Source organism: Cardiocondyla obscurior, linkage group LG04, assembly GCF_019399895.1.
Source record: "Cardiocondyla obscurior isolate alpha-2009 linkage group LG04, Cobs3.1, whole genome shotgun sequence".
Lineage (NCBI taxonomy): Eukaryota > Metazoa > Arthropoda > Insecta > Hymenoptera > Formicidae > Cardiocondyla > Cardiocondyla obscurior.
In genome coordinates, this window is record NC_091867.1 from 3,999,810 (window position 1) to 4,025,842 (window position 26,033).

A 26,033-nucleotide genomic window follows, 5' to 3' on the forward strand; every position below is an offset into this window, starting at 1 on the left:
GCGTCGAATCGCTGTGAAGGGGGGGAATCATATTCCACAGCAATTAATCAAGTAGCGCACTGATAACTTACGCGAAACGGGCGCGCGTATAAATAATGTAAGAAAGTAGAACAAAGTTGGATGATGGATACTTTTCAGGGAGGAGAAATGTTCCACGGTTTATGACTGGGTTTACGGCTGCAGAACGTCCTATCGATTCCCTTCTGCAGTGCTGTCGACGAAGACGACAATGTAACATTTCATTCAAGTTATAACACCCTAGCACTTTATTACATTTGCTGAATATCGAGGTTAATGTAACTTCTTCACTAATTATCTTATCCATCCAGTTTAATGAAGTTATTCTAATTTTCAACGAAAATATATTCGCAATAACGTGCTGATAAAATGATAAATGAACCGGAGTTTGTTAAAATATCGGATAATGACGCGTATTAATTAATAATAGATGAAAAATTTTATAGATGGATAATCGTCGACGGTTCTGTTTTCGCAGCTGAAGCAATTCGATAGCTCTGTTTATAACAGCTGTGAGCCAATATTAGAATTTCGCAGTATTGAAGAAAGGAGGAGGAGAAATAGTTCGGTGACGTTCTCCAAATGGACCACCCTGAACGTTGAGGAAAATACGCGCCTGCTAGATGTTAGAGTAGTTGACAGGTTTGATCTTGTACTTCGTGGCCACTTAGAAAATGTCGGGCTTTTACTTACTCGGGAGCTATTAGCACTGAGCGCTCGCGAAAGACAAGCTCAAGCATCTCGTTAAAATTATATTGACGCACGAATGGCCGCGAATATAATATTCTTAATTGAAAATATTGTCAACGCTGTGCTGGACGCTTTTAGTAGCATGATCGCTACAATATAACGTAACGTATTATTTTGCTGACACCTAATTATTATAAAAGCCGTGCTTTGTTAGAATATAATATACACATACATACATTTTTTAAAATAAATTTTTTTTTAATTTAGAACAGCAAAATATTACTACTTTTGTTAGAATATAATGTTTTTTTTTTTTTTTACATTAAGTCTATAGGTTTTGATGAAAAAATTATGTAGCTTTTATTACGATTATAGCTTACTTGCTTGTATAACGAATTCTATTTCTACGTTCAGCAAAAAAATAACATAGCTCACCGGGTCAAGGTAAAATCAATAACCACAGAATATCGAAACGGAAACAAAAATAACAAAGCCCTGATAATTTTCATTTTTTAAACTTATTGTCAAACTTTCAGGGAGATCTCTCACGTCTGTTATTGCATTCTCGACAATTATTACACAGAAATGAACATCCTCGAGCGTTTTCTCCGTTCTGTGTTCTGGGCTCTGCTATCTTTCTTTTTTCGTCCGTAATTTTTCACCAACATCCTTTACGTCAAGCGTAAGATCGCGGCACACGCCATAACGATATCGCGGCGGCCTTTTTTGCCGGTGAAATTTATGGCGAGGTAATAGAGGGCAAATTAGAACCACATGACTGGCTACGCCATCAATCTCCGCACTTCCCTCTTAGCCAATGGGCCTCCTTGTGGCGCCGAATAAACTAAACCTGCCGCGTGCTTCGTCGAATTCTTGGCGATTCTTGCGAAAAGCTTAAAATCGTTGAACTTGTTAAATGTGCCGAAAAAAACGCGAATCTTGGTTCTGCGATTCCTTAATTGGGCGTTTAACCAAACTAGGGGTGAAAGAGGAAAATTCTAACTTAAGAAATGATGAGTTAAGTTTGATTTCGGTTTTCGATGTAATTAGCAAAAGTCTTTATCTTAATAACCGCTAATATTAATAGCTTAATAACGTAAAAATGATGAAATATTGACATTTTTTTCACTTTGCCGCGTTTATTTTATCGTTAACAAATTCTTTTTAATAACAATCTTAATTATATTCCTCTCAAGAATTATTACGAAAAGGCCTTGCATTCTATTTTCGTTATTCTCATTGTACATTTTATAGCTCTTCACCGTAAGCATATAAAGTAAGATAAATTTTCCGCTTTGTTACGTATGCATGAAAGTCGTGGACCTTCATGGACGCATTAGTCGTAAGTAATAATTAATTTTTTCCCATCGTGTCATACAAAAAAAAAAAGAAAAAAAAAAGAAAAAATCCAGAAAATAATCTAAGCTAACGAGCCACACAGTTGTGGCTAACTGTTAACTTCATAAAGCAATGCACGTATTATATGATAGCTCACGATAATGGAACAACTATTTAGCGGAACAGAAACGTAAATATGCATTTTACATCAAGGCAGCGCTTTCCCGTTACCGGTTCGAGAGTAGTGGAAGCTGTCGAGAATCTTTTATGTGTAAACTTGCGGATGCATTGCTATGCCATCTTAAAGTCCACGAACGAGCGTTCTCTCCTCGGCGAAATGTCACCGAAGCACACCGGATGCATCGTGTACTTCCCCGTGTTTGCATTGGCATTTAACTAAAACCCGTGAGAGCGTACAATATCGGCGCGGCTGTCTGGCGATGATATTCATGCGTAGTGTCCGAAGTTTCCATATAGTGCGGGGGACCAATCTTTACTTTTCCCTAAGCTGGTTGGGGACCGGCGTGGCATATAGGTGCCAGCGCGGGATTTGACTTCGTCTGACTCGACTTGACTTTCCTCGCGACAGAAGGATTATATCTTCTCAGCGAATTCCCTCTTTTGCAGAAGCTTGAGGGTCGTCTGGGTGCGCGGAAAACTTAAAGTTTAATGTCAGATGTGCCGCTCCAGATATTACGAATGCGATATGATTATTGTCGTTTTATAAAATTCGTGACTGATCGAGTTCTTGCGTGATTTCGTATCGGCGTTGATAGCCCGGGAAATATTTCTGCGGTTGAGGTGACGTTCAAAACGACCGATTAGAAGTAATCGATTAAATAATAAATAGATAATTTATTTATCGTAATCTAATTACGTTGGTAAAATAATTTAATGGACTAAACGAAGACGTGGCTTTCACTGACAAACTCGGTAAAATTGTGTGCTGACATATACATATCGAAAATAAAAATGACGTACGTGTGTCTAGCAAGGCTGATGAGCAATTGATCGAACTAAGAAAAAGTAGTTTAATCGATCAGAATAAAATACGTTTTTCTTTTTCTTCTTGAACATGTTGCCCCGAATATCATTTTGGAATAAAATAGTGAATTACGATAGTGGAATATCTACTATTCTGACTGATGCAGTCATAATGTACGGCACTTTTGCATTATCGATATCCAATGAAATAAAATTTCCAATAAATACTGTCTCATATAACAATATATCTCAATTAAAAACAAAGAAAAATATGTATTTAGATGGTTTGGCAAATGTATTTTGTATTGCATTCTCGTGCGCTCTTGCTTATTGGCACGAGCATTCATGCCGATGACGGTGGAGATTTGATTTACATTTTAATACAACGTGCAGATAAGTCGCTTTCAATTAGTGGCACATTATAATCAATGCAAATCTCACAGTTTTAATTAATACGAATCTCGCCGTATAAGCGCATTTTAATTTATTATATTAAGCCCGCGTTATATGTAAATTTTGTTTTCCGTACGAAAAGCGCGTACAAAAGTGTGATTTGCGTCATTTATAGAGACGCAATGTTATCAAGAATCTCGTTTGCATTGAAGTCCGCCGAACAATGACGGATTACTCTTAAAATGTTCGGTATTTCGTCGTAGGCTGTTTCGTTAAAAGAAAAAAAAAAAAAACTTAAGGTTGATAATTAATGTATCATCATAAATTGTTAAAATTGTAAAAGCTCATATTAAAACGATTATTAATTATGTAATATTTATTAATTTAATTTATAGGTAGATTAAGATGTACGTATTAAAAAGAAAGTAACAACTGCAATATTTGAGGCTTGATGTCGTTGCGGTTTTTCATCATCGAGGTTATAATACGCTATCAGAGACAGAAAAGGGACGACACACTATTCCGTAAAGGAAAAAAACCTTTTTATCGTTCCGCGCGCGGCTCGACGGAATAATAAAATCTTTACGAGCAAATGAATTCACGGATCGTTGAGCTGACGTCGATAACGCGAAATCAAAGCGAATATCCGCACTCGAAGGCGCAAATATCCCATATTTGATCGCATAAATCCGCCGCTCTGCAACCTGGAGTAATGCGCGGAGTGCAAATAAAGAGTATACGGGATCCTCCCTCTTTTACATTTAATCTCGGGGGTGACGTGAGAAAAGCAGAAAGAGTTCTCTATTGGAAATAAGATAAGATGAAATGAATGACGATTGAATCCTGGATATTTGAGGGTATATATTGGCTTGATGGTACCTATCATATGGTAATTTTCTTTAATGGAAGATCTATCCCTGTGTTCGACGAATTTCTTTATTTTCGCGTCGTGATACGCGACGATATTGACCCATAATTTCACCGTGGTGAATATTTTACGTTTGATTTACTCCTCGCTTTATTTATTCAAGAGCTCGCTCGTTTGTAGATGTGAGCTAAATTATTATCTCGTCTTGTCGTTCGCAATCCCGACAGGAAAGTGACTCATCCATAAGTCGCGAGACCGTTGATTATCTTAATTTATGTGCGATTACACTTCAATCGCGGCATATAGCGTACAACAATTCGCCGTGTATCCATTCATTCGATATCTGTGCTATTCGTGGGATCCTTTGTCCGTTATCGAGTGCTTTCGCAAAACGATGTCCTTTGTTCGACGTTGGAAGCTTTCACAAACGAATTGACGGAGAACTGCCGGCAGGTCTATCTATACCAATATACGCATGTATTATTATTCTCTAATAGAATGATTGGATTGCTACCGGCGGCGTACTGATTCTGACAGCCGTGCCAAATGAACGTTAAAAACACGGCGGAACGTCAATCAATTTCTGTATTTTTAATGTCTCGACAATAAAAAAAAAAAAAAAAGTGTGTGCTAAATGTTTTTCTTGGATATCGCGATTTAATAAACCTTATCGATTTCATTGGGATATAACTAGATTTTTCAAGTGCGGATAAACACTTAGAGGAACTGCGATGTTCCATCTACTTAAAAGCGGCAATAATCAGTTGCAATTCAAGCTCGGATATTATCTACTGCACGCGTCTAAAACTAGCTCGATTATATACGCTGGCGCTATTAGATTTCTCATGAAAGCTCGAAGCCGAGTTCTACGAGCCGTTAAAAAGTTTCCACGGCAGTATGGATGAGCATAACTTGAGAGGATTGTGCAGGCATCGAGACTCGTGCCGAATAAGGTGCAAACTATTTTGTTAGTAACGCCATTTAACTTGAAATGCGTTGGTGTTCGTATAAAGGTATGGTTGAATCATCGAATGATAGCCCGATCTTACACGAACTTGCACAACTTCCTGGATTATATGGCGGCATACTTAATGCGTTGCATATAACAGTTTGAAAGTAAGTTTTCAAATCGTGTATGGATTTCCATGCACGCAACGTCTCCGGCAATTATTCTCAGCACGATGGTCGCGAGCAATTTCCACGTTACCGCCCGCACATATATCCCAGATCTTATTATTTCACATACATATGTATATCCGTGGTTTTTCAGCAATTACATACAGAATAATCAAAGTATGCTCATCTTCTCGCCGTGGCGTTTGCCGCAAATCTCACGAAGCGCCGGCTTCGCGCGTAAATGAGGGTGGGTGATGCGGAAATGCATACACGGCCGTATCTACGTGCCGTCGGAAAAGTGCTTTCAAATTTGCGATTTGCACGAGTCGTACCGGCGCGTCGATTCTTCGGCTGAAATGGAACGGACGGACGCTGGATGGGTGGGAGGACATTTCCAATACGCATATTTACAGGAGATCTCCGAGCGCGTTATATTTTCAGAAGGGGAGAAAGCAAGGGAGCAAAAAAAAAAAAAAAAGAGGAGGAAGGCAAAGAGAGAACGAATGTTGTACAAATGGCACGGTGGGACGTTGCAAATTTTATCGAGTCTGAATTCGCACGACCTACACTCTTTCCGGTCATTAATCTTGTCACGCGTGGCACGATGAATTCGCGGGAAGACGTATGCCTCGATGTCGTCGTGTCATCGTAGCGGAGTTCATATCTGCTACACGTCTCACTTCGCACGATACCAGCGTCAACATAGATTCGTACTAACCGTAATGAACTATAGCGGTTCGACGAAGAGAATTCCCGCCTCTCTTGTCTCAAAGAGAACTATGCGAACATAACGCGCAACCTGCATTAATACATATTTCACACTCGGGTCGAACTTTTGTTGGAAATAAATTCAGCCTCAAGACAAAATGATTCTCCTAAATCCGCTATTGAGAAAATCGTATTAGCGATGTATTCTACTGGTGAAATAACAGTATATATTCTATTGTGTAGAAATAAATTATGTGCGGATTGCAGCGTGCTTTTCTGTGAAAATTCTACGTAACAAATCGCCGGACTGTAACGCCAGTCTTGCGCCAGTTTCCGCGTTGTGCGACCCCGTGAAGCATGCGCGATGCACCGTGACCTGTGCTAATGGATTGTTAAGTTGGGATGTCGTGAATTTTCATATAAAATGAGCGTAAGACGATTAACGCTCATGTCAAGATTACTATATTGAAATAATGCGTACACACGTATACCCTTGCACTTCTTTGTTTTAGCTACGTTGCTGACTGTGTTAGATTTCCTCTTACAAGCGAATAAAGTACCGCATTAAAAGCTGTATAAATTATAACTTTTTTTTTTCTTTCTTTTTTTTATTGACTTAAGTCACTGCACGTTTGAAGTCACAAAAAAATTCTATTCCTCGCGATTCGATATGTACTTTCAGATTAAAAGATTAACAGAGATATAAATATGGCGTAAAAAGTTGTCGAGTTTACAAATGTTCGCTGTTTCTTCGCAAGTTTCACGGCGGCGGAGCTTTCATAAGTCAAACGAGACGTATCGAGAGCCTCGAGGTCGACTTCGTTAGCTTAAGAACTGCGGGCGAGACTCCGGGAAAAATGAATACCTACTATTAATCGTGCGGAACTCGAACCATTTACTAAGTTGCGGCTTGTTTTACTTCGTTCGTTTGATGTCCGGCGAATGTATGTGGTTCACTTGCCGACGCTACGTCGCTATTATTTTGCAAAATTTATAGGATTATACGTTTCCCTGTGATCTGACATAATATTTTTCCGCCTTCCGTATGATAGCCTCTTGAGTCTCGCGAAATTCGCGAGACGGGGACGGCAGACTTCGAGGGGAGGGAAAGCATCCCTGTAAGCCGCGGTAAGCCTACGTACGGCCGCGCTTACGAAGGATTCCCTTCCAAGCTCTATCAGCATTCGGATAAGCCGCGTTCGGTATTATGTTCTTCTTAGGTTGCTAACATTGTGCTCGTGTTTCGACAAAAACTGCATTCGGCCGAAAGACCGACATGCTCACGAAGCGAAAACCATAACAGCGAAGAGTATTACGCGGATAAATAAAAATGTCATAGTAGTACCCTGGAAATTTGAAAACGCAATTAAAAACACTAACACCAACGCGCGTTTTTACGTTAGAAATTTCACGCGCAAAACGATACGAACAACCGTGCAACTAATTTTGAAAGAACCATTCGTACACGAAGCTAGAATTTTCGTATATTTTTGAAGAATGTTAAATTGACAACTTGTCGCTGTTTTTGTATTTATATGAAAAAAAAAAAAAAAAAAAAAGGAAAAACTATTTTTACGCGCTTCGAAAAACTTGCTTAGAAATATTAATTTAAAATTGCAAATGGCACGGATAAGTTAACGACCTCGTACGTCGCACTGTTCAATATGTCTCAAGCATTTTCGTCAATCGAGTTACCGAGCATGCCTCCACGTCGGCGAGAAATCGATACGTGATTGACGTTGGATTAGTCGTTGAGAATGTATCCACTGTGTCGAGCCCTAGAGGAAATAACGATCGGTGATTGGACCGGGCTGAGTCGAGTTTTAAAGCTTGTCGGGATCCCGCGTGTGTACTGGTAGATTTCATCCGTGAAACGTTTGCACCACTTTTACCAGTTCGAACGTTCTGAATCAGCGAGTCGTGGCAAGATTGGTATTTCATCACCGACAGACGACATGTCTCGTAATATTATTTTCTAATATATAAGTTATTGAGAACTGCACAATATTCTCGGTTATTGCGTTACTTTTCGTGATAATAAAGATTTCTCCGGATTACCTGATGATTGAAGAAATATCGTGATATATATGTACCGTATTTTCCTAAAACTTTTAATCCATTATTAATCCGCATATTTTTCAAGTTGAATATATTTTTGTTATAAACATTTATTTATCTAAATCCCTTTTTACATTTTTGACGATTTATTTAATCAGTTTCGTATATGCTTTACTCTCTTCCTTCATCCCTTTTCACTTTCTCTTTCTCTCTCTCTCTCTTTCTCTCTGCACCTAATGCATCCAATAATGGAGCATGTATGTTTCGAAGCATATCGCATTTGCTTTCGACACACGTGAATGAGGAAGTTTCTGTAACAGATCTCCAGCGGAATAGAATCGCATTTATCGCGCACATTTACTGGAACATCTCCGGTACCATATCAAGGCGACCCCTTTCTTTTAGAAATACGTGAGCATGTATATCAAGTGACAATTTCAAGCAGCCCTGGGCAGCATATTTATTGTTTTTATCGATCATGTCTTTACTTTCTCGATACACATTCTTATTCTTGTAAAGAACAGTTTACAAATGTCAATGAATTTATCTGATATCGCCGCTGACGCGTCGACGTCGAAGCGTTTTCCATCACAATTTTTTATTTGTAACTGCATTGTCAAAATTATTTGTGTAACTGAAATAAACTGCGAACGCGATAACTAACGACGGTGCGGGTTTTAATTGCATTACGTTGATTAAACGTGTTTTAATGAAGATTTCAAGCGCGTAAACAGGCTTCGTTTCGGCGTGAAGTTACAGGGAGTCTCGGAGAAAGGAAAAACGTAAAATACGACGGTGCACGTGGCGCGCAAACTATTTAAATCTGTAGCGCAGAATTGTAGACACGTCGTGGGCGGACAGGGTGCTATAGCTCACCGGGACAGGAACACGGCCTCGATTTTAGGGACACACTAGATTTCACAATCTAGTTACACGAGTGCAGTTTCCCACGTAGTCTGAATGCGGCTAAGCAGATTAAAGCTTGTTGCGGCGAATGGAACCGCAGAAAGAGAATAGTTTCCGATAGCGGAAGGTGCCGGGATGATTCAGCAAAACGACGACGCGGTTTAAAGGCGGTGACATAATTGTGACGTAATAATTTCGTCGAGTTAAAAATTTATACGCGGCTATCTGTCTTCGCGTCCATTCGGATGAAACGTAAACCCTCCCCTGAAGGTATCTATACACTTAGCGAATGGACACCGAACCAACACAGCGGACGTTCGTTGGTATGCGTGTTGGTCTGTTATTTCTGTAGCGATTTATCTGTTTGAGAATGTTCGCGCTAGCTGTTTGTTCGCTAAGTGCATACACACCTTAATATATGTAGAGAATAATTTGTTTTTCTTTTTTTCTTTTTTTTTTCTCTCCTAAAAAAAATTGTCGTACTAATGAAAATTGAAGATCTGTAATATGGGATAGCACGAAATTCCATTGTTTGTGCTGCAAGGGATAATGCGATACATCGCGTTGTATGATATTAAACATTAATTTAATACACAGCTGGGAAACGAGTTTACGTATTAGCTATAATAACGAGAAAATAAAATTCCATGCCCCGGACTTCTCGCGTAAAATATCGCATTGCACGCTATGCCGCGTGCACGCGGTGAGCTCGTCCAGTACGGTTTCAATAAAAAGTAATCCTCTACATACGTAGCCTCTGCTGGAGGCGCGTGCACACCCATATGAATATACCCGCGCTATTGTAATGGTCAATGCGTTCTTTTTGCCGCTCGTTATTGCACGTTAATAGAAAGAAGTAAAATTCGACGCGACATAATTGCTGCGCCACGTATCCTTACGCACACGCGAAGAAGTAGAAAAAAAAGAAAAGAAAAAAGAAAAAAAGGACTTAATATCACTGATATGGTACGATTTATCGAGTTTAATCAAGACACTTTCGAGCGAATTAATATTTTCGTTTTAATTGAACGATTTAACGACGCTTTTATGTAGTATTTTCATATACTCTTTTCATAACTCGCACTTTGTCCTCGTCTTATTACTATCCAATTTGCAAGTTCAGGAAAAATGACCTTTCTCGCACCGCACGTACGGCACGGCTCTATTGTTTAAGGTATACATATTATAATTCGCAGCGGGATTATTAATGGCACTGCCTCGAAACGGAAATTTGATGAAAATAACATAACGAGAAATTAATTAGTAACGATAATGGAGCTAGTTACAAATTTAACCAGATTTATCGAAATCATTGTATAATATAAATATAATTTCCTACGCAAATTTCATTCTTATTGGAAACGCGGCAGTTACCTATGTAACGTCCATATATAATTCCGGCGCTTTAACGTGCATAATTGATCTATTACGCGCGCGATATTAACGCTATTGAAAAATGACGTGCGGGCGAGACGTCACGAAGGGGTGTATCATTTCTCGAAATTCAAACGACATTACCGCACAGCGATTACTTTGCGTCATCTTTCTTTCGGTGGTTCGGATTAAATCCTCCGCACGTTCGTTCATGCATATTTATGCGCATATTCCGCAACGGATAATGTGTCCACGCGTAATCTATCGTGCAGCTACGTGTATGTACCTCGTAATTTACCCTCCGCGTTTCAGCTCGTCCGACGGCGGGAGCTCGGGGAGTCTATTTTTGCCATTCATTCTTTTCTGGAAGGGCGTACGCGTTTTTCCTCTTTCGACGGTAATCTCGTCGTGTCAGATCAGAGACAGCCCCGGTACCTATCCCTTGCTGAGTGCGCTCTCGTCCGCTTCCACCGTAGATGCCTTCGCAACGCTACCTCGTTCCCAAATGTTCTACCCTCCCGTGCTCCCCCACGCACCATTCTACGTAGCCCTACTAGACTAGAACGGGGGTCGTCCCGACAACATCGGTGAGACTCCGAGCAGAGCGATACCGATATCCACTATCCCGAAGGAAATGCTATCCGAAATTCGAAACATTTTCTGGAATTTTTCGCGTCTAATGGAACGAGGGGCTTTCCGAGAGTCTCAGGTTGAAGTGGGCCACGGTCACGAAATCCTTTTTCATTCGAACACGAGGTCTAAAGCGGATATTTGTCCAAGCGTACCATCTGAATGGTTCTTGATTGATATCGACGATACGGATATTACCGCGCGTACTATAATACGCTTGCATACGTAAGCTCATTTTCAGAGGCTCATTTCCAAGGGGAGAAAAAGAAAATCCTTCTCGTGCGAGCAAAAGTGTAAAATATCACGTTCGGAATTGCGTTTCCTTAATATAATTCGTGTTTACGTTTCCTTCTTGGATTTAGACGGGAGGAAAGAATTGTTCGGCGCCTTATAGCGGATTTTTGTCATTATCCGTATTACGCGCCGGGCACTCGTAAGGAAATAAATTATTCCACGGCAATATTGGAATATCGGGAAAGCATATTTCATTACATCGCGCCGTAGGCACGCGTATATACGTTTACGAATGAAATTTCCAGGCGATCGCTTAAGCGTAACGCTGCCGCGTGGAAGTAACTACTTCGTACAAAAGAGCCGGTGCGGCTCCATAATTCACGTGTCGTCAAATATCATGCAAATTGCCGACCCCGTATATTTCGTTACTTCGACATTATTCGTGAACGATCGGGTGGGCGATTCATTACGGCCAATTTCTTGTTTGCGAACGTGTCATTTAGCATCAAATAATGTATCATGCTTGCCTTGTCCGCGAGCGTTACGAGATTTCCATTGTCCGCGCGCGAGACATTACAAATTTTACGCGGGCGAAGATCCGAACAAAGAACAACCCCGCTAATGTACATGCAGGTATAGCCGGCTATCTAGTCGCGAGTTCCTGTGCATCGTACCTTCACAAGAAGGCACATATGTACATAGATATATGTAAATGTGCAGTTATATTTGCGCTTATAGCGCGCGGCCCGCATCGCACCGATACACCGGAGTTTGTTAGGCCGGAATGCCCGGCGAAACGCGGAGAGTGCCTTGGAAAAAGAGCGAGGAAGAAAACCCTTCCGTGCCCATCATCCCGGAATAATTCGCGGTTGCGTGTGTAGTTGCATTCATGCGTCCGGCAGTTCCCGTTACGGCGCTATTAATAAGTAGAGTATATAAGTAAAGTGCGTTACAAATCCCTGCAAAGAATACTTTGTCGCAGAACGGTTCTATGTATATTGTTTCAAAGATAACTGCTCCTTATTGTCGATGCAAATTAAGAATATTCCGAGTACAGAGTTTTCCTTATCGCAATTTTTTTTTTTTTTTTCCGGAGTACCTTCTTCGAGTCGCTATCTATAAAGCGTGAAAAAGTGTTTATTGGACCCGCGAGGGAAGTAAGAAATGAGCGCAGCGCCGACAATAGACCGAACGGACTTAATTGCGGGATACTTAATGAGAGAGCGAAACTGTAAGTTGCAAAAATATAGAACTGTCAATTCGGCGGCGATTGTTTCGGACTAACGAGTTAAATTGCGCGCGGTATTATCAGTCCTCCGTATCTGTGGAGAGGATTACGTTTACCGCGCGTAATTTTCATTTCTGCTTTCGAGGAAAGTTGAAATTTATCCACGGCAGTACGGGCGTTCAGATTGCCCGGTCGATAAAGTTCATCCTCTTGGAAGCTATGGTGAAACTTTCAGATATCGCAACGCCTATTTGAAGATTTCCATCGAGCGCGGTTGCAAATATATTGAGCTCGTTCGCAACGAAATCTTATTATACCTCAAGCCGCGATAGTTTTATTAAACCATGCATATCACGTAGCGATTTCGCTCTCCGAATGTCTGCAATCAGGGGTTTATAATGTTAGTAAATGAAATGTGATATCGATTTTTGAACGACCTGCTTCTCTTAACCGAGGTGAGAGGTCCTATTATTATTTGACATGCACATGAAGTAAGTCCCGAGTGGAAATTCATCTACCCATTCTGATTTTGCAGCTGGTGGTTAGATCGCGTAGATTAGAATATATTCCTTAGCTAGCTTGGTACTAGTCGTAATTTGTAATAGAGTATTTATTATTTAGTGACTATTGAATCCGATAAAAAGAATAAAAACGAGGAAGAATTTTAGCCCCGATTTCTATACTTTCTCAGATGCTTTGTAGAAATATGCGATGATATTCACTACGAAAAAACTAGAAATAAAAAAATGCGGAAAGAGAACTTTTTTACGCATATTTATTTTCTCCCATTAAACAGAGAAAAAACTCTCGTATATTCGAAAAAGTTGGTGCGCGATGTACTGCCATCATCGCCAGGCAGTCAAGCGTTGTTTTAACTAATGCGTTCTCTTAAAGTCCCTTGTATTATGAAATCAAAAGTCTAAGTTATTAGCGCAACTTATATATTTATGTATATATCTATCTGATATGGATAATTGGCATCGTCGAAGCTGACATTCGTTCTAATTTTTTTTTTTTTATAATTACAGATTATACAACAAAAGGAAACATGGTAGAAATTATTTATATTACGAACGCGTCTAAATTAATATCCTTATCGTGAAATTTTGTTCTCGAATAAACGTAATTTTTCACTCGACGTGACAAACAAATAGTGGCCAAGTTTTTTTTATTTTACAATCGATAGGAATCGAGATTATGGAAAGAATAAAAGCAAAAATGTTATGTCTACCTTGCTACATTTTATTCCGTCAACAAAATAAGTTGTTTTTACTCACGATCGGTTGCCTGTGAAAAATTCTATCAGAAATCGATCGATAGGGCATCTCGACCAGCCGCCGTTTTGTAATTATGCAAATCGGCTTTTCCCATCGTTACCTCACATACATTTTTTGTTCTCTCTGGAATAGGAATACGCTATCACAGCTGGTGACCGATAAACCGACATGTTTAAAATTTGTAAAGTTTTTTAATATCATTTCTTAATATGAAAATAGATGTCCATATTTTAACAACTATTTAATACCTAACAATTTATTTAAATACTTATTATTTATAATATAATAAAGGAAGAATACCTTAAAATAACGTAGTTATATTATGATTGAATTTAATAATTAAAAAAAAAAGAATTATTTGTCCGTAAGAAGTTCGTGTCGCATGTAACTGAGTGCTCCGCGGTATGTCTGATAACAAGGGGTCAGTCTGTTTCCAAGGTCGTACAAAGCGAACGCACGTTCGCCTGCACATAATAGAATACGGCAGTAACTTGTACTAAGGCTGGTGCTCGCGCTATAACTCGAAACTTCGTTTATTCGAAGGCGTCCACCGGGAGACGGTGCGACAGTAGTGTCAGCGATGCGAACCCAACATTTAACTAGATATGGTCGCAACTCAATTTCCAGACACAAGCTTTGCTTAACCCGAGCATTAGGGATACCGAAGCCGGCGTACACTTGCAGAGAGTACCTTTGAATCAATTCCGATTCGTGCGCCGACGGTTAGTTTGGCAAATGATTGAGAGTATCCGCGAGCGCACGGCTTTCTCTCTTTAATACGACTAACAATCGCCAGCGCGCAGTAACCCCGTACCCGTTTGATTGCGTTTGACGATGGGGCTCGGGATAAACGACCATTATCATAAAGAGATCACGCACGCGTTGGTAATCCGCAATCGCCGCAATCGCTCGTAAATTCGATTGTATATTTGACTTGGTGCGCGCTTGGCTCGCGGTTTCGATCGCGAGAGAAATAACGGTAAACGATTGATCTGCGGAGGGCCATGTATTCTAATGTTAATGGCACGAGACGCGGTGCCGCGAAAATTTTCGCCGGGGAATTGTGTATGACCTAATGCATCCCACCCGCGAGCCGACTCACGCGTATCTCTCGATCACGCTGGCATAAACGTCGCGCGGCGTAATGCATGCGGCGCTCGCCCGCGCGCGGTTCAATATAAAGGATTGTTATTTACGGCACGGTTTATATTTCATCGGAATATAATGGAAAATGGACCCGGTGTTAGGGATAACGCATAACTTACCATACATATATCTTTCGCCTCTATCGCTTTGGCTCGCCGCCCAACGTTGGGTGCGTTTTGACATTTGTTTGTAGTTGAAATACGCGTCCGCACGCATTTCTGTAATCGTTCGAATATTATATTCGCACGTTCGTCGTCAGCGTTATCCAAAATTGTTAATCTGCCCCGACATGACCGTCGACACTTTGCGATACATATTTGTAACCGTGAAATAAATGTCAAAGAGAGGCGTGTCCGTCGCGCTTGAGCACGTAACGGTGCAATTTTTAAGTTTATCCCGGAGTTTTAATCTAATAGCAGCTGCCCTCTGATAGCGACACTTTGCGCACGCGAAGCACGCGAATTGTCTAGTTTAATTACCGCCTTCCAAATGTCGTTTTGATAGCATGAGTTACTACATGACAAATATTTGCGCGACGCCCCGGTGGAAGTGCAGCCCGAGCGTGAATTATCATACTGTTAAAGTCAAGCGAGATTCATTCATTCTTAATTTCAGTCTTACTTCGCCCCTATGCGTCATAACTTTCCAAACTGCTGGTCCGGAAACGAACAAATATATCTTCCGACAACAACTAAACGGTCGTAACTTTCTTTTCGAACTTTCCTTCACGCGCAGCGTTTACGAGCAAGAGCCGAGAAGCGGCTGCTAGCTACGTATCAATTAATTTGACTTGATCGCGCTCACACGCCGACAGATACGATTCGCGCGAGACGGCGGGCTCGGTTAAACGCCATACGGCGTTTTTCCGCAAGGCAAACAGCGAAAGGGCAGCCAATAATGTGAACAAAGCGAGAGATACCAGAACGAAATGCTCGTCCGCGTTATAACCGCCAACAGATGTTTCTCGCGCGGTGGAATTTCGCCCCGCGCGGTTCTCGGGTCAACGGAAACTTCGTTGCATCGTAAACGAGCTCGACGGACAGAACCTTTGCAGTCAGCTTCCCTTCGGCGCCGGGAGATTTTTCTGACGGACGTTGCCCGCAACTTCAAATATCGTTCTGTCCAAACGGGACAGGTCGTATACGAGAAACTTTCGCCGACGCAGTTTTCCGTCGCTCTTACGTTGCACCCTCATCTCGAGGGAGAGTAGCCCTACGTGCGTGGATTTTTACATACCGTCCTTCTTACATCGCGCGCGGATATGTGCGGAAATGTGCATACGCAATCTCATCGGTCTTTCAGTCCGTGCGAGCAAATATGCCGGGTAAAATTTACTCGCGATGCCGGGAAGAACTTTCGCAAATGGATGCGGAAGAGAAAAATTTTTCGAGTCGCAAGTGGACAGGTTTTTCACGCGCGGTCTTTGGAAAAGGGAAGAGCGCTTGCAGAATGCAACGGAAGGAAAGCCGAAGAAGAGAAGAGACGTGGGGAAAGAGAGTGGGAAAGTGGGCAGGAATTGTTACGGCAGCGGGTTTACGAGGTCCCGAAGGACAGGATGCCAAGCAAAAGGGGGCAAGGAGTGCACGTCGCTCGTTTTCGAAAGGAGAAAAGCGTTATCTTGCTGTGTGTGACTCGAATAACGAGAGTAAGCCTTCGCGAAGTCCGATCTATCGGACATTCTAACGTGGCAACGTTAATGCGATTTCTGTTTGCGCGATTTCGCGCCGCAGCTCTCTCTTGGATCTTGCGACATTAACAATTCGTTAAATCTATATCGATATATCTATGATAATGTTCCTCGATTTATTCTCACCGGTACCACGCAAAGACTTTTATGTCACAACGAAAAAATAAACATAATTTTTTTCTTTCTATTTTTTTTTTTTTTTTGAAAATAAAACTGTCGTCAAGTCTTGTATGATAACGTCTGTTTAATTCACATTATCATACATCATGAAACAGGCGGCAGCGGTAATGGAATGTGAATAATGATAGACGTCAAATGACTTCGTACTGGAGGTAGCGACGGTTAATTCTAGAATGTTGAGAATGTCTCCGTATTGTGACTAAATAGACAATTCAAACAGTATGATAGATCTCGTTGCGAGAAGCGCTTCATCACGTAAACGTTTGCAAACATTGGCTGTGAATTTGGAATACCTAGCTTTATTTGATGTATCAAAATTTCCTACTAATCAAATATTATAATAATTCGTTAAAATTAATATTACTAGATCTACCAGAGCGTATATTTTAATTTCGAAAAAAAGGAAAAAAAAAGTTACGATAACAGTTTATTTTTTTAAATTGCAATTTTAACTGAGGTCATTAAAAATAAAATAAAATAAAATATCTTTAGCCGTAATTAATATCACTCAAATACATATGAAAATTAAATGATCAATTTCAATTTCAGTTTAAACAATAGCTAAATTTGCAATACAGATGTACAAAAAGTAGCCTAAAGAGCTTTTAGTAATATTAAATATTGCAGGTTCCACAAATGTGCCTGACGCATTTACATTTAATCTCGGTGTAAAACCGATGGTTGGTTGGGTAATTACCAAGAATGATTGCTCGTTGTCAATACGCACACAACCCGTTATAACCATTTCAAAAATAAATTCGACATCGTCCGAAACTGTGCATATTCATTTAAAAACTCGAATTGATGACGGACGCTTCTTACTTTTTGCGTTGCCGAATTGTTGAGTGATTAATGCAGTTTAAAATTTGATGATTTATTTTCGAAATATTCTGCATTAAATTAAATAGAAAATATATTACATTTATACATATAATTTATATTAAAGCACATCAAATATAAAGCAGAATAATATATTCTCGATACAATCAATCTTTTATGTCCAATTAATATACATAAATAAAGACGAATCTGATCTTATATCGACGCGTATGATTTATTGCTGCAATATTAATTAAATAAACAGGTTATTAAAAATTGTCGAGTAACTAAAATCACTGTTCTCGCCGTGAAATGTTATCGAGAAACAAATTGCATTGATTCGCATCGTAACAGTTGCGTTACGAAAAATCACTGCACCAGTTAGGGATTAATACCATTAATAATACCTGCCGAACAGCACTTGCCAGCGAGTCAAGCGGCAAAACATTTCGCAAACTCATTTTCCTGTTCTCGCACACTTTTAATGACACACGCGAACGTACTAATATAATTATTGCGACAGTTTCACTCGTTATCCTTGATTGTTCCGTACGACAAATAATAACTGCTTGAAAACTGTGCTATGTGTGTCAATAGCTTTAGTGCGCGAATTTTAGTTACGATTGACACTTTCACGGTCGTTTAATTAATCCGTGTATTCCCCTCGCACGCGAATAGCGTGTGGACTTTGAATCGTTACAATAGCGTCGCGGAATTAGATTTCCATTTGTAAACGATAAGTGAGAAACAACAACGCGGCGCAACGATGTTAGAAAGTTTAACGCCGCGGACTTTTGATATTTGCAAATACTGCAAATGCATGTAATAGCCGCGCTATTTTCATACTCCCTGAGAGAGCGCCATTATCCTTGACGAGTAATGAATTGCCGAAGCGGCAGGGGTTGAGAAAAAAAAAAAAAAAAAAAGAAAGAAAAAAAAGACAAGAAAAAAAAAAATGGACCGAGGTCGCGGAAAATGAGCCCAAAACTTTTACGGCGGATGCAAAGCAGCGGCAGCTTATCGCGTGAATGTTTGTATGGTGATCTATCCTCCACGAAGTCAGAACCTCCACCCCGGTTTGGCCTACATACCGAGAGTTATGGCCGCAGCCGTGTCATAGAACCGCGCGAGGTCTCCGTGAGACATATAAGGAAATAGGAGCATCACCTTCGCCAAGCATTGCGGGCCGCGAGGATGTTGAAGGTACGAAATAAGCATCGCCGGGCGAAAATATCCCGTGGCAGCTATAACACTCGATTTCTATTTGTCTGCGATGTATGTATTGAAATCAGAAATAAAATACAATACTAATAACAGTTCCTCTCAATGCCAGAAATATCGCAACAGTTTTTTTATAGGATATATCGGAGAATACCAGTATCGAAGCGCAAACATTTTCGGTTCTGGTCGAGTGATTTTAACCTGCGTTTTTATTACGGCTATTCTAGTGCGGTGTGGCTGGCGCGGATATAAACGTCCGTTGCGTAAACCGTAGTGCATACGTGCTTAATACTTGTTAGCAGTGCGCGCCTTAAAATGTCGTAGTATGCTAAATACCTATAGTTGTCTCTCATGACACGGCATACGACTACTTTAATCCATGCATGTACGCTCACTATGTACAATCTTAGCGATGAAATATTTTAGTTTGATGGCGCGAATGTGTCCTACATTCAACAGTTCGCGTTCTCGCATGACAACTATAATAATTTCACAGCCAAATGGAGAATCCAATAATGCTGCATCACGAAAAACTATATCTACGTTAAGAGAAGTGCCGCATAAAAATCTTCACGTCCGTCTATATTCTCGTTTAAAAATTTAAAACCGGTAAAAATTTCAGCATTTAATGCTGAACTTATTAAAAACCTTCACAAATTCAGATAAAAAAAATAGATTGACTAAAAAAAAAAGAACCTCTTTTCACGTCTACTATTTAATCAAACCTTTTTTGGCATTTATAATTCACATAAAATTAAACTCTTAATCGCTATGGCAATAAAGATTATTATGATGAATGTCGCATGTGAAAACATGTAATTTTAAGGAGAGCCAGAAACGAGAACATGCGTTTATATTCACTTGTGGCAGACGACGAGCGAGCGAATGAAATAACGGGACTCATCGTCTCTCATTAACAGTCATACTTGTTTTCAAAGAAAATCTTTGCTCGAGTTTTCTCATCCTATATACGATCTTCTGCTATGTCAGACATGTCCAAAAGTAACAAATGAATCCCCTTTCTACACGGCGAGTGACGTTTGTAATTTCACAGTTTGTCGTCGGCAATTAGCGTAATTTCGGCGTTTAAGAGACACGTTATTTTTTCGCTGCCGCGTTCCATCTTATCACGTGTTTTGTCGTCGCTGAAAACGCGGCTACTGTATACGAGCACAGTTGTTCTAATCGATAAGCCGGGATATTAGCAATATTAGCGCACCTCGCCTTTTCTCCCCTTCGGAAAGGGTCTACCAATCTCTCCCTTCTTCTCCGTGACAGTTTTATCAAATTTATGATAATGTCCAGTTACACAGTAATCTTTCATTCTCTGTTTTCACAGTGGGACACGGTACAATCATATAATTTCTTCGCGGCGTCGCTAATGCGCGGTAATTTTTCGATTTCACCGGTAGGTGTGAAATATCGCAAAGTACCTCTGGAGTTAGGTAATGTGTATTTATGATTTTTAAACAAAGTCGAGAACAAAGTTTACCTCAAACCGTCGTTATATTTTTTTAGCCGAATAAATAATTGCTGACCGTTCTCGCGTGTAAGAATGGTATCGCGCCCTTTAGCTATCCATACGCCACGTATATCGCGTGTAAATATATCCGGGGAGTGAGGCCGGCCAGATATGCAGGGCCCGCCGAATAACGTACGTACTTATCTGAACCATGCACTTTTCACTGTGTGACAAGGGGATATGATTTATTGCTTACAAGCTTGCTACAATGACTGCGGTACGTGTTAAACTGACCAACGTTCATCATTAAAATTAATGGGTATTGGATACTGCCCACGGTAAGCGGAAGAAGAGGCAGAAAATGACCGAAAGCGCCGGGAAAGCCCGATAACCGACGAAGATGTTGTTAATATCGCGGCCCGATATTTTGCAGCGTTTCGCGATAACAGTCGCTAGAAAAACATCATGTAATATTGATTTCGCCCGTATTTGTATCGTTCGTCTTCAATAATACAAATCGCACAAGATTAACTGATATGAAGCCGCGTGAATCTTTGATGCGATAGATTTTTATAATTTCATGCGCGGAATTTTTTATCGCGTCCAAATGAAAACTTGATTACAAATTTATGTAATCAACGCGGACCCCAGAGCGACGGTAGGCGACGTGCGACGCGAGCTGTTATAACGTATTATGCGTTTTCATGTATTCTGTAATTGCTTCTGGTGTCTATTGTGCGGACGAGTGTTAAGTCTGCGGCCCGGCATCCATTAAAATTAATGGGGATTGGGATAGCGGAGATAGTCAGGCGTGATACTAAACGCGAAGTGAAATGATGCATCCGTCACAAAGAAACAATGCGCACAATTCCGTGATCGCGTTATAATAATTTGTATGTTACAACGTATGCATTGTTATCAAAGCGATCAATATAGCGTTTCGATTAGAGTACGCGAGTTAATGCGCGACACACGTTCCGCTCATTACATTACTCAGTTTAATCAATCTTTTTTTTTTCTTTTTTCTTTTTTGCGTCGATATACATCGCGTTATCGAATTATCATTGCGTTGCGTTAAATCAGTCATCTACGGGATCTGTGCGGCTTGGTGCTACGAGCTCATGGTAGTTATTTTTATCAGAATCCCTCGCAATATATTCCGAAGCATCATGTTAACGGGTAAGAATCTGCTGGCTGAGCACGCGGTAATCGCTTACGATCGACTACTTTATGGACATAAATCGTATTACGGTAATCGACCCAGTTCACAAGAGTAAGTTAAAAAAAAGGAGGGGAAGGGGAAAGAAAAAAAAAGTAAGATTAGGCCGCAACGTTACTATCTGCCAATTTTCCTGTTCACACGCCCCGCTTACGACGCCCTTATCGCGGTACACGCGACTCAGAATCACATTACCCGGCAACGGCAGAATAACCGCATAAAAATTTCCGTCTTCCTTTTTTCCAGGATCGACGCGGCGAGAGGTGAACGGCGAACGAGCGAGCAGGACCGCGAATATGCCGAGCGGCGCTTTCGCCAAACCGCTTCAATCGCCGCCTATCATCGATGTTCTTGCGGGCGCGATAGATCGCGTTACCGTAATGACATTTCGCGGCCGGTTTTCGCGGCCGCTGACGGGGCAGCAATATGAGGGTCGCGGCGAGACAAGAGGGTAAGTTAGGCAAATCGATCTGTCGACGCGCATAACGCACAGCTAAGTAGCGCGTTAAAACCCAGCGAGCGTTTCGCCCATGCTTTCAGCTTTCATGCAGCATGCATATTTGCATAGAATTCTGCTCGGTGGCGCGTACGCGGTAGCCGGCCCGTGGTACGCTAGCGCCTGCCGAACGCTTACGTAACTACGCAAAATGACAACGCTATCGTTACGCATACCCGGGATAGCCGGGATACTTAACAATCCGGTATTCCGATTACGATCGTAACGCCTATGCACGTAGGAGCGCGCATCTTCGAATGCGCCCGGGCAAGGCGCGTTCGCGAGGCGGATCGCAGCATGTGGAACGGGCCTAGCGATCCCCCGAAGCGACGATGATCAGACCTCTCCGTTCATCGGCTTATGACAAGCATGTGACATGAATGCTAATCGGCAATCTGACGGCGCAATCGGAGAGAAATTTATCAGCTCCGTAAATTTTGTATAAATTCCCCCGCGGCCGAATACGTCGGAGCAATATCGCGTATTACATTACGAAGCGCGCGATTATTACGTGTTCTTTGTGCCTTGATAAAAATGCCGCATTATGCCGCTCCGTTCAATGTAAGATTAAAACTCGCCCGTTATTATCAGAGATCATCGGACGATAAATCGAACTGAGTGACTTTGTAACGGAATGGATTTTTACTCTTTGATTTGTAGCTTGTTCTCAGTTTGAGAAACAATTCATAAAGTAATATCGTTCGGGCAAAAGTGTTTGATCAAAGACAGAAAAAGTTTCATTAAAACTTCTTTGATCGCCGGAACAAGTAAAAAGAAGTACGCGCTGCCAATTATGTACTCCAGTTACGCAATGACCTACTGATTATGAAGAATAAAACGTTATTATTACGCAACGGAGGTCGCTGATTAAATTTATACCGAAGTATCGGTTTTATCAGAAAGTTATATCCATATTTTTCGTATTTTTAATTAGGTTTGACATAACCGCTAGTGTGCCAACGTCGTCGCGCGCATCTAATAGCGTTCGTTTCATCTCATAACTAGATGGATACACAAATATCTTTGCATTACGTAAAAGGTAAAGCAAGTACGTATATACGGATAAATTAAAAAAGAGGTTACGTGTGGAGTAGCTGTGTATAATCGTTTACATCGTGGCTCCACATAATATAGAAGGCATCCGTACAAGAGTTGGATTTTAAAGTAGGAAAAGTTTCCGAGTTTTCTTGAATTTTCATTACGTACGTTCCAGGAGCGAGGCGGAAAGGTCTCTAGAGGGGATCCCGCGATAACACCAGAAGCACAAGCGCCTCAGGTTCTATCTCTAGCGGCGCGTAATTCGAGACCCAACTCACCGTTCGATTATAATTTCATTTGCCGGGAGCTCGCACGATTAATGCAACGGCGCCGACCTATTCCCTCTAATTAAATCCCTATGTACCGGCGAAGGTATTACGGTTCGATTCTGGAATCGTTGACGAAAATCGCTCCCGCCGATCGGTCGTCGGAGGACGGCCGGAGACATTCCGCGCGCGGAACTTTCACTTACCTTAGTTCGATGCCCTGGCTGCGCTTGTCATTTATGCTAACGATCACGTCGCGCGGCTGTATCTTCTTATCACCGCTGCACTTCGGGGTAGTCACTTTGCCGCGCGAATTTACGCCAGGCACAAACGACAACGACTACGTACGCTCAGCACACGTACGTCCTGCCTCGCGATGACGTAGTGACATTCAGCGTTCCGCGATGACGAGATCAACGTCTTTTGCGTTTCCTCCCCTTGTCGTCCTACTCACGCGGGTTCAATTCGCGGTGACGTGAGAGTTCGCCCGGCGTATCAACATGTACACATACATGCACGAACGCGCCCCGGGTTAAAACAGTCACGTATCGTTGCAAGTTCTCGTCGCACACTGCTGCACTGTCACGGTGCCCGCGGCGCCTCTCCACCCCCGACGATTTAGCGAATCCCCCGAGCCAGCGATCCTAATCGCCCAATTCCTCGCGAGCGCGCACACCGGCGTGACTATCACGACGCGATAAAGTCCGAAACGCGAGATTTACGAACTCTCGAAGCGAACTCACGTAAATTCCAAGACGACGGCCGAATGTATCACGAATTGACATAGGTGAGCACCAATCGTGTCTCTTATCCGAGGGTGAACATCGAGTCGAGGTACGAGATAGTTCGGATTTACATTGAACGTGATTTTATCGCGCCGAGCACATGTAGTTTCGGCGGTGAGATCGATATCCAGCGGTCGAATCGGTTCTATCTTCACGTTCACAAAACGCGAGACGTCGCTCGACTCATTACGTTGAAGCGAAAGAGCCAAGTTTTAGAACTGCCAGCTGATTCGCGCCGATAGGGAGAGAAAGAGACGTGCGTGGGACAGTGGTGCGAGGGTGCGAGCACGGCAGCGCGTGTTTACCCGCGCGACGACGTAAACACTCCGCACGAAAGCACTCGACTGCTCAGCAGGGATGACCGAGCGGCACAGTTTGGTTGCTCGCGCAGTAGCTTGGTAACGCGGCGCAACAGTGCGCAAGTTGTGCTTTTGTGCGGCGAATGCGGTATGCGAGGGCCAGCACCTATGACCTCTCTCTTCCTTTCTATCTCCTTCCGCCTTACGCTCTTTTCCTTATCTGTCTATATTTTTTCGTTTTTTTTTTATCTTCCTGCCTTCTTTTTTTTATTTTTTTTATTTTTTTTTCTTCTCCCTTGTAGTCCGCAATGCTTTCACCCTTTTTCACTCTTGCCGCGTTTTCTCTTTCTCTTCCCTAAGCTATCTTTTTTTTTTCTTTCTTATTCCGTTCGGCAATCCTTTTACATTCCTCCTTTCCGTCTCACCAACTGACTGACTGACTGACTAACTGACTGACTGACTGTCGTCCGTCTACCTGCGCCGCGGAAGAGCGGCCACGGTGAATCGCGAAAAGTAACTGGCGAGCCGGCCGACCCCGATTGGCTCGAGTCTGCGCCCTAGCGACAACTCGGGTACACCGGATATAAAATATAGACGCCTAGTGTGTACGTATACCTACGCGCCGCTGTGCGCGGTACGCGGCAACACGGGGGTTGAAAAGGAGGAAACTCTCCTACCCCCCTGTGACCTCCTCGCCGGAGGTCTCGTCCTCCCGTTACCTGCTCTCCTCTTATTCTATTTTCACTCACTGTACCGGTAGTCTTTCTCTCTCTTTCCACCCCAGGTTCGTCCGCTACCCGGTACACGTTCTCTCTTTCTCCGACGGTCTTCCTTTCTGTCTCCGTGCTCTCTCGCGTCGTCTCTACTCCTCTCTCGTCTTGTTTTCCTCTCTGTCTTCCTCCCTAGTTCCTTCATTCGTGACTATGCATCTCGTATCGTCTACCGCAGCGGCGCCGATATGCTGTTGCTGGTACGTTGTAGCTGCTGATGAAACCTCAAGGTGCACGCGTATCTGCCTGTGAAAGAAAAGGACGCCGCTCGGCGGAACATAAAGGCGTATATTTGTCTTAATCCAGGGTACACGTTAAATGGGTACTGAAATTGCGTTGTCTTGCGAGAGTAGTATTAACAACGTTAAGCCGACCTGTCGGGGCCCAGTAGTAAATATGACATTTTTCCCGGGCGTTATACGCGAATCTTTGTCATTGCAGATTGCACGGATTTATCAGATAGACTCCATAATGTATCGCGGGGGCCGCAGTGAAACTGATTAAATTTGGCGAGTGCTTCCTGGGTTACGTATTTTAAGTCTGAAATCTACATCGCTTGTTTAGAGACTAATTGCACGCTTGTTTCTTCACGGTGAATTACCTCGCGCTTAAACGGTATATCGATTTAGTAGCGCCGTGTACTTATATAACGACAATATATATTATGTATATATCGGTGTACATAAATAAAAGTGTACGTATGTATGTGCGTGTGTGTGTATGCAATACTCACTGCATTCCGTTTTCACTGACCATGAACGTAAGATTACCAATTTATTTATGTTTCTTTAAAAAGCGCTTGGTTTCGATTAAAACGTACGTC

The 26,033-nt window shown here is 41.8% G+C and overlaps 1 protein-coding gene across 5 annotated transcripts in view; it reads right to left on the reverse strand.

Moving 5' to 3' along the window:
- Ten-a (tenascin accessory) overlaps window positions 1–26,033 on the reverse strand; it is a 448,965-nt gene that overhangs the window by 393,589 nt on the left and 29,343 nt on the right. The window contains exon 1 of one of the 5 annotated variants that reach the window (XM_070655995.1): window positions 23,563–25,232. The exons of the other annotated variants lie outside the window; for them this stretch is intronic. The gene's annotated coding sequence lies outside the window, so the exon portion shown is untranslated. Of the gene's footprint in view, window positions 1–23,562; window positions 25,233–26,033 lie in introns of those variants that run through there. 5 annotated transcript variants of the gene reach the window in all.